Genomic DNA, 7,997 nt, shown 5'->3' with positions numbered 1-7,997 from the left:
CTCAACACACACATTTGTGACGTGTAAGCCCAGTGAGAAAACCAGGTCCAGGGTGTGGCCTTTCTTGTGGGTGGGGCCAGATACATGTTGTTTGAGTTAAAAGTGTCAGTCATGGCTAAAAGTTCCATTGCTGGGCTGGATGAGTCATTGTCGATGTGCAGATTGAAATCCCCAAGAATTAAAACCTTCTCCAGTTTTATTATTGATGTAAGGAAATCACTGAAATCGCTTAAGAAGGCACCAGCAGGGCCAGGGGGACGGGAGATTAAGAAACAGTAAAACACACTGGACGAGCCAATCTTGATCCTTGTGTGACTCAGATAGTGAAAGTCATCGGTGCTCATCCCTCTGCATATGTATTTGTCTTGGTGCACTACAGCAGGCCCCGCCCCGGCGACAGGGGCGGGGCTGACCAACAGCAGAGCAGCCAGGAGGGCACAGCTCATTTAAATGAATGAACTCCCCATCCCTTGCCACGTCTGCGTCAGGAATAATGCATCCAAGTTCCTGTTGTTAAAAGCTCATTTAGGGAGAAGGATTTATTGGCAATGGAACGTGCATTTAGTAATCCAAACCGGCTAGGTGGTGGTGACTCATGGTGTTCGTTGTCTGCTGGTTGTAATGGGATTTGTGTCACCACCTACGATCCTTTAGCAGAGTGAAAACCCCATACGAGACCTGGTATAGACAGGAATGGGGAAGGGCAAGGCAGAGGTGTAGGCTGCTGGAGATGGGGGAAGGAGAAGAGGAATTCACTGAGGTGTGTTAGTTGACAGGTGGACAGTGAGGGCTGGGAGAGGAGGACAGATCAGCTGGGTGGTGTTTTATTCTCCACGACAGATGTTTATAGGAGACTCTGAACGTGGTGATATTAGATGTGGACCAGCAGGGGGAGCAGGTGACTGCAGCAGAAAGGGAGGGCATAGTCACATTGGTGTGGGTGTGGTTTTGGTCAGGACAGCGTGTTGGATTGTTTGAGCCAAGGACCGTGCTGCCTAGTCCTAGAGGGTGGACACCATCGACTTGTAGAGGAGGGGGCGGTTTTCCAGACAGATTAAAGTATCAATAAAACTGAAGCCGTTCAGAGCAGAGGCGGACTGGAGCCAGGTGTTCAGGCTGAGGAGTCGGCTGAACTGGCCCACACCACGGGCAAAGGAGGGGAGGGGCCCGGAAATGAAAACAGCCTTCCCGGATCCTTTCAGTTTAATCAAAGAGGTTTTTTAAAATGAACCTTCGTCACTTCGGACTGTTGAAGAAGAAGGGTATTGAAGCCCACGGGAACTATGATCCGGGTAACGGTGGACGGCAGTGAGAGCAGCAGCTGAGGGAGTTCATGAGGATGGAGGTGACGGTGGAACCAGGAAAACCACTTGGTTGTGGGGTTAAAGAAACGGACCTGACGGAGGATGGAGTCCCCGAGGATAACGTGGTTGGAGGGAAAGTGGTCGAGGGAGATGAGGTTGAGGGTGAGGGGTCCCTGGTCTCTTCAGGTGGACATTCCACGGGTGGACTGTTGGAGTGACGGCAGAGGGCCTCTCGGAGGAGGCGGTGTCGGGCCGAGGAGCGGGGACCCTGGGACGGAGGCTTCACAGGAGGACCGGCTTTAGGACCGTTGCCTTTAATCAGCTCGGTGGCAGCCATGGAGTCAGCAGGAGCCGGTTCCCGGACAGAGCCAGGTGGGATGGGGGGCACACCAGCCGCGGTGGGGGGAGCCGGAGCATCCTCCACGGACAGGACGCCGAAGCGGTTTGATGTGCTGATGGTCGGCGGTAGTGAGTCTTTGCTCGTGTTCTTTTTGCGGCCACGAATCACCACTTCAGACCAGGGTGTAGAACACGGGGGGTGAGAACAGGCAGAGGAAGGATCCCATAACACCGTATCATCACAGGAGGCTTTGGGCTTCTCTGCGCTTTTCAGGAACAGACTGGACAGTGTGGGAAGGCGGCTGGAGAAACCACAGAGCTGGGCACTTTTCTCTGCTAGTTCTGCGGAGAGGCGCAGTATTTCCTCTTTGAGATCTGCGATTGTCTGGTAAGCCTTTACCAGGGTTTGTTGGCTTGGACAAGAGAACTATCTCCGGGTGTTGTGGATGACGCCACGGTGGTAGCAGCGAGATACCAGAGGCAGAGTGCGGGAAGCGGTCGGTGACAGCCACAGGTAAGGATCCACTTACAATACTGACCTGCCCTGATGAAGGTTTTCGTTGATGGCGTCAAGTTAAAAAGACACGGTTAAGAGGTTGGGTTCAAGTGAGTAAGCGTTGAAAGGCAAGAAATAAGTAGTTAAAAGGCTGGATTTCTAAGAGTAGGTGCGCCGGCGGTTTGACAGGTGACGCTAAACTGCTCGCAAATTATCATCCCTTAACAATGCCATGTGTGGAATATAAAATCTGAGTAAAGCCATGACCAACCGGCTGGCCACCGCCATGCCTCACATTGTAGGGATAGACCAAACAAACGCAGTGAAAGGAAGGAAAATATCCTGGAATGTTCAGTTACACAGGAATGTTCTGGCATATTTAAAAGACAGACATTTATCAGCTATCTGCATCAGCTTAGACCACGAAAAAGCTTTTGACAGAGTTAACCACTCCTTTCTCATGAGAACTTTACATGCTTTTGGTTTGGATCACAATTTTTGCATTGGATGTCTATTTTGTATAATAATTTAAGATGTCATGTGAATGTTGATGGAAACCGCAGTCGACCGATGAAACAAACAAGAGGGCTACGTCAGGGATGCCCACTGTCTGCATTATTGTATGTTCTGTACATAGAACCATTAGCCTGTTCAGTTAGAGCTAGTAATAACATACGAGGCTTAAAACTGCCAGGAGGTGAAACTTTAAAGATCACAATATGCAGATGATACAATACTTTATTTAGCATACGATAACAGTGCACAAGAGGTTCTTAAAACCCTTGAAAATTTTCTGTGCTTCAGGTTCAAAAATCAATAAGAAAAAAACATTATACAAATATCTGGGGGAATGGCATTGGAGAACAGATCCTATAGGTGAGTATAGTTTATGTCAGGGGCACATGACTGTACTGGGTGTCACTTTTGGTCACCCTGAGGGAGACAGTTTTTGGAATTGGACCAAAAGTTAAACTTGGTTGATAAAAAACTTGGTTTGTGGAAGAATAGACATCTGTCTTATGTTGCTAAAGCTTTATTTGTTAAATCAGACATCTTGCCAGCCTTGTTACATTCAGCGAATGTATTTCCTATGCCTTTTTCCATCAGAAAACTGCTCGTGAAACAGATCTTTAATTTCTTTTGGGGAGGTTTGAATACATAAAATGTGACAGAGTGTATCAGTGTATAGAAGCTGGAGGGAGAGATTATATTACTTAGAAACTAGATGTGTTATTCTTTTCTGAAATCTGTTGGTTGTTGTCCACAAACTATATTCATAAATGTCAAGTCCTTTTGAAATTCTGGCTCACTATCCCTTTCATGTTTTTAACTAAATGGGATAATAGAACTCCAAAGGCAGAAATAATTCCTAAACATTTCCAGTATGTTGTCTTGGTCCAAAAAATGGCTTGAATGTAAAAATGTTGGAATGGTTAAAAAAACAGCGGTTGCTGTATGAAACCGTGGTGGAACAACTGAGTCCACCAGAGTTCAGAGCTCCTGCTAGCTGGATAAGAGCTCAGACCACAGGACTGGACACCAGGCTGAAAGATCTGAACTGGTTAGTTTTACACAGAAAACTTCCAGTCAGATCTATCCTATATGCACACAATATTAAATACTGTCCCAGAGAAAGGTGTTCTATTGAAGAGACCATACGTCATGTTTTATGGGAATAAAACTTTGCATCATCTGTGTGGGTTTTACTGAAACAGTGTTTTGACTGTTTGAAGACTCTGAATTATGACACAGTGGTTTATTTTAATATGAAGACGATACAGAAGAATCATCTTTCCTTTAATCACATTGATCTCCATTACAAAAGCAAAACTGTGGAACGCCAGACAATCACTCATGAAGGAGTCTTACAAATGGACTGAATATGGAATTGTAAAATGGATTGAACTGGACATTATTAAGATATGTTTATCTGAAGTACAAAGGTGGGGATGGGATACAATCAAAGACAGATGGAAAATAATATTCCCAGAGCCTCGATGTTTCTGAAAAGAGTCATGTATTGTACTGTATTTATTATTTATTCTTTGTTCTGTTTTTAAAAATGTAGATATTCTCTAAGAAAAGGCACAGTATTTCAGTTTTGTTAAAGCAGCTGTTTATTTGGATATGTTTGGTTTATTTTTGTATTCAATGTGCCCTTAATGGGATGTTTTTTTGTTTTTTTGTATTTTCTGTAATACACTTTTATCGAATAAAATTTCTAGGAAAAAAAAAAGTGTTTTTATCAGTTTAATATCTGATATGTCCCCTATCCGGGGACCATATATTAAATTGCTTTTTGGATCAGGGAGCTGGAATACGGGCTTGCTCCATCCGCTCCACGCATCGACCTGGTATTGCAGTACCTCCAGGAACGGTGCAACCTTTCTCTCTGCATGTCAAATGGTAAGAGTCAGCTGTTGCTCTCGCGAGATGTCAACACGAATGTAGTGTGTGTGTGTGTGTGTGTGTCTCCTTGGAAAAGGCTTTGGTTAAACCACTGCCTCTCAATTCACTCACAAACAGTGGGAGGGAGTCTCTGAAACATTGAGAGCCGCTGTTTCACTTTGCCGGGCCGAGATTTACCTGGACCGCTGAGTGTGTTTTCTCGGCCCCGAATGGCACCCCACAGGGTGGTGGCTCAAACGGGATGGTCCCTTTTGATTAGGCTTAAACGTCAGTTTCCACTGGGATATCTAAATGCCCGCCCATGCTGGCTAGGTAAGATTTCGCCCGGTAGTTTCAAGACAAGTAAGGCTTTGGAAAACCATGTCTCTTTACCGGGGCCCTGGGCCAATCAGAGGGCGCAACTGTCGACAGTCAGTGCGGGAGGAGGAGGAGAAAAGCCTCGTGGGCGAATTCCTTGGTGTTTTTCACTATTTTCACCGATGGTGCTTTCAGACTGTGCTTTGGGAATGATGGGCGCCATAGGTCAGCTGGCCTGTCTGTAAAACACCCCCTTTTGTGGCGCGCTTGTGCCTCATACTTACCTGGCAGGGGAGACACCGTGATCAAGAAGGTGGTTCACCCAGGGCGAGGCTCAACCATTGCACTGGTAACATGATGTTGGCTGTGACGCAGTCAGTGGGAGATCCAGCCGTTTGAAGAACATGTTGAGATTTGAGTTCAAGGACAAAGAAGCAGCGTTTCCAGAAAGGGTCTACTTTGGACATGTCATTCTCTTCGAAAGCCTGAAGATCAAACCAGAGGAGACACTGCTTGCAGCAGAACTGTTTCCCGTTACTATGATGTGACTTTTCACAGCAGTGGACGAATGGAGAAGGTACGAGGCCTGGCAGTTCAGTCTGAGAACCCAAAGCTGAATGCCTATACTGTGACGTCTAGATGTAGAAATATGGGATATTCAATCGGTGCTCTGAGACCAGGTGGGATGAAATGCTTGTTTTTTGTTTTTTATTTATTGAAAATATTTGGGTGTATAAGACATATACATTTTGAACAACATCAAGATGTCAAAAAGAAAAAGCATTTGAACAAATAAATGTAAGAAAAAGCATAAAGGCACAAAGTACAATAGACAAACAATAGTATAAAACAAAAATAAACAAATATATCAGAGTTCAGTCTACTTTAGAGAACTGTTTATACATTTCCAGGGTGCTAGTGCTTTTTTGTTAAAGATAAATTCTAATGATTTAATATATTTTTCAAATTCCATCAGAAAGATTTGAAAATGTGGGTGTATTCTGGTATATTTATTTTGTGTATATGAAATTTACCAAATAAAATGATCAAATTTACAACAAATTCTAAATCACGAATGTCATGTTCAAAATATGTAATTACATTTTGAGATGTTACAGTTATTTTTTCATTACTTTTAGATTAGATAAATTTTTCAATTTTAGACCAGAAGTTAGAAGAGTGTTCACATACAATAAGTGTGGAGTAGTTTCACGACAAGAATGACAAAAGTTACACATTTTTCCACGTCAGAAAATTGAGACAAAATAGCGTTGGAGGGAAATACGTGATGTAAATCTGGAGATGTATAATTCTAATTTTGTTTGTAATACAGTATTTATTTGGTATTGTCCATGTTTTGACCACTCAATTTTAGAGAAAGTTGAGTTCCAGAATGCTTTACCTCTGGGGGAAATGTTCTCTTTTCATGTAGTTCATTGCGTATATGCTTGTTATTACAGCTCGAGCTAAAAATATTAATGCCATTGATCGGAAATACTTGGTTTATTATTTGGTTGGTCCACAGACAAGCTCATCATCCAGTCAGAGAACAGACCCTGGAGGAAACACAGACACTCCTGTGGTTGAAGGAACTGTAGAAATGTTGAATCAAACAGACGTTAAAATGGGAGCAGCTCTGGTTCTAGATTTAGGTTGTTTTTATTTTTTTTCCCCAGTGGTTCTGTCTCTGTGGTTCACGTTTTTGTTTCAGTCTGTTTACATCCTGTGTGTTGATCGGACGCTCGTTTGGGGAGTTTATGTTGAAATCAGTGTTTTCATATTATTACAGTGGACTCTGCTTTGTTCCATGTTCATGATCAGACCAATACTTTTATGAATGAAATGTTAAAAGTGCAGATGGATTAAAACGTGGAGCATTTCTGCATTCTCAGCATTATCAGGTCCAACACAAATATCTGGATGGACAATCAACATATGCCCCAAAACCATCCTCAAGGCTTAACGACCTCATGCTTTTTAAAAATTTGGTAAAGATTCAATACAGTTTGAGAGGTCAGCAATCAACATTTCAAATACTATGAGGTTAAATACTTCAAAACACTAAAGACACTCTAAACCAGGGGTGTCAAACATGCGTCCCGGGGGCCAAATGCGGCCCACCAAAGGTTCCAATGCGGCCCATGGGATGAATTTACAAAGTGCAAAAATTCCACAGTCCAGGCTGTGGAACTCATTTTAGTTGTGGTTCCACATCCAGACCAATCTGATCTACAGTCAATAATAACAGCAGAAGACCCACACAAAAGAACGACTGCAGATTTACTACTGGGTTTGATGGAAAAAAAAATAAAAATAGACTATGTCTATAAATAATGACAATTTCAAATATTTGTCTTTGTTTTAGTGCAAAAAATAACATTAAATTATGAAAAGATTCACATTTCCAAGCTATCCTTTAACAATAAAACGTGAATAACCTGAAAAAATATGAACAACCTGAAATGTCTAAAGAAAATCCAGTCCAGTTTGAACTCTTTTCTTCCTGTTCCTCAGTGTTTAGTGTCTTTGGAGATCTGATCCAGAATGCACATGGACTAATGAGAAGTGGAGGAAGAAGACTGTTAAAATTGCACTGATTTTTCTTAAGAAATTTCAGTTTTTTCAGGTTTGGATAGTTTATAAAAGTAAGTATTTTCATATTTTACCAGTGGATTTAAAAATTTTTTTTTTGCTCTAAACCAAAGTCATTATTTATCGGTTCTTCTGTTCTTATTTTACTGGTCCAGCCCACTGCAGATCAGATCAGGCTGAATGTGGAACCTGAAAGAAAATGAGTTGGAGAGCCCTGAACTAAACTATAAAAAATGCTTTTCGTGCAGTTTTCCCATACACACCTTTTTTTCCCTGTTTGGTGTGCTGTACATGCTGGTGTCCTCTGTAATAATATTAATAACACTACATGTCCATATCTTGTGTTTGTGAATAAGCAGATTGGTCTATTGTTAGCTGTTTTTCTATTCTTTTCTTTTTTTTATTTTACCTGTTTGATTCTATGAGTACCTTTGCTATTTTTATTACTATCGTTACGTCTGTTATGTAGAACCAGGAGTGTGGTGGTGTGTTGTGGTGTGTGTGTGTGGGGGGGGGGGGGGGGGGGGGGGGGGGGGGGGGGGGGGGGGGGGGGGGGGGGG

At 42.8% G+C, this 7,997-nt stretch overlaps 2 pseudogenes; both read left to right on the top strand.

The window, feature by feature from the left end:
* Window positions 1–4,351: 4,351 nt before the first annotated feature.
* Window positions 4,352–4,527, top strand: LOC115414456 (uncharacterized; annotated as a pseudogene).
* Window positions 4,528–5,121: 594 nt separating this feature from the next.
* LOC115414436 (uncharacterized) lies at window positions 5,122–5,249 on the top strand (annotated as a pseudogene).
* The last annotated feature ends 2,748 nt before the right edge of the window (window positions 5,250–7,997 follow it).

This window comes from Sphaeramia orbicularis, chromosome 22 (genome assembly GCF_902148855.1).
Source record: "Sphaeramia orbicularis chromosome 22, fSphaOr1.1, whole genome shotgun sequence".
Taxonomy (NCBI): domain Eukaryota; kingdom Metazoa; phylum Chordata; class Actinopteri; order Kurtiformes; family Apogonidae; genus Sphaeramia; species Sphaeramia orbicularis.
The sequence above is the reverse complement of the archived record's forward strand: the minus strand, read 5'-3'. Positions and strand labels throughout refer to the sequence as shown.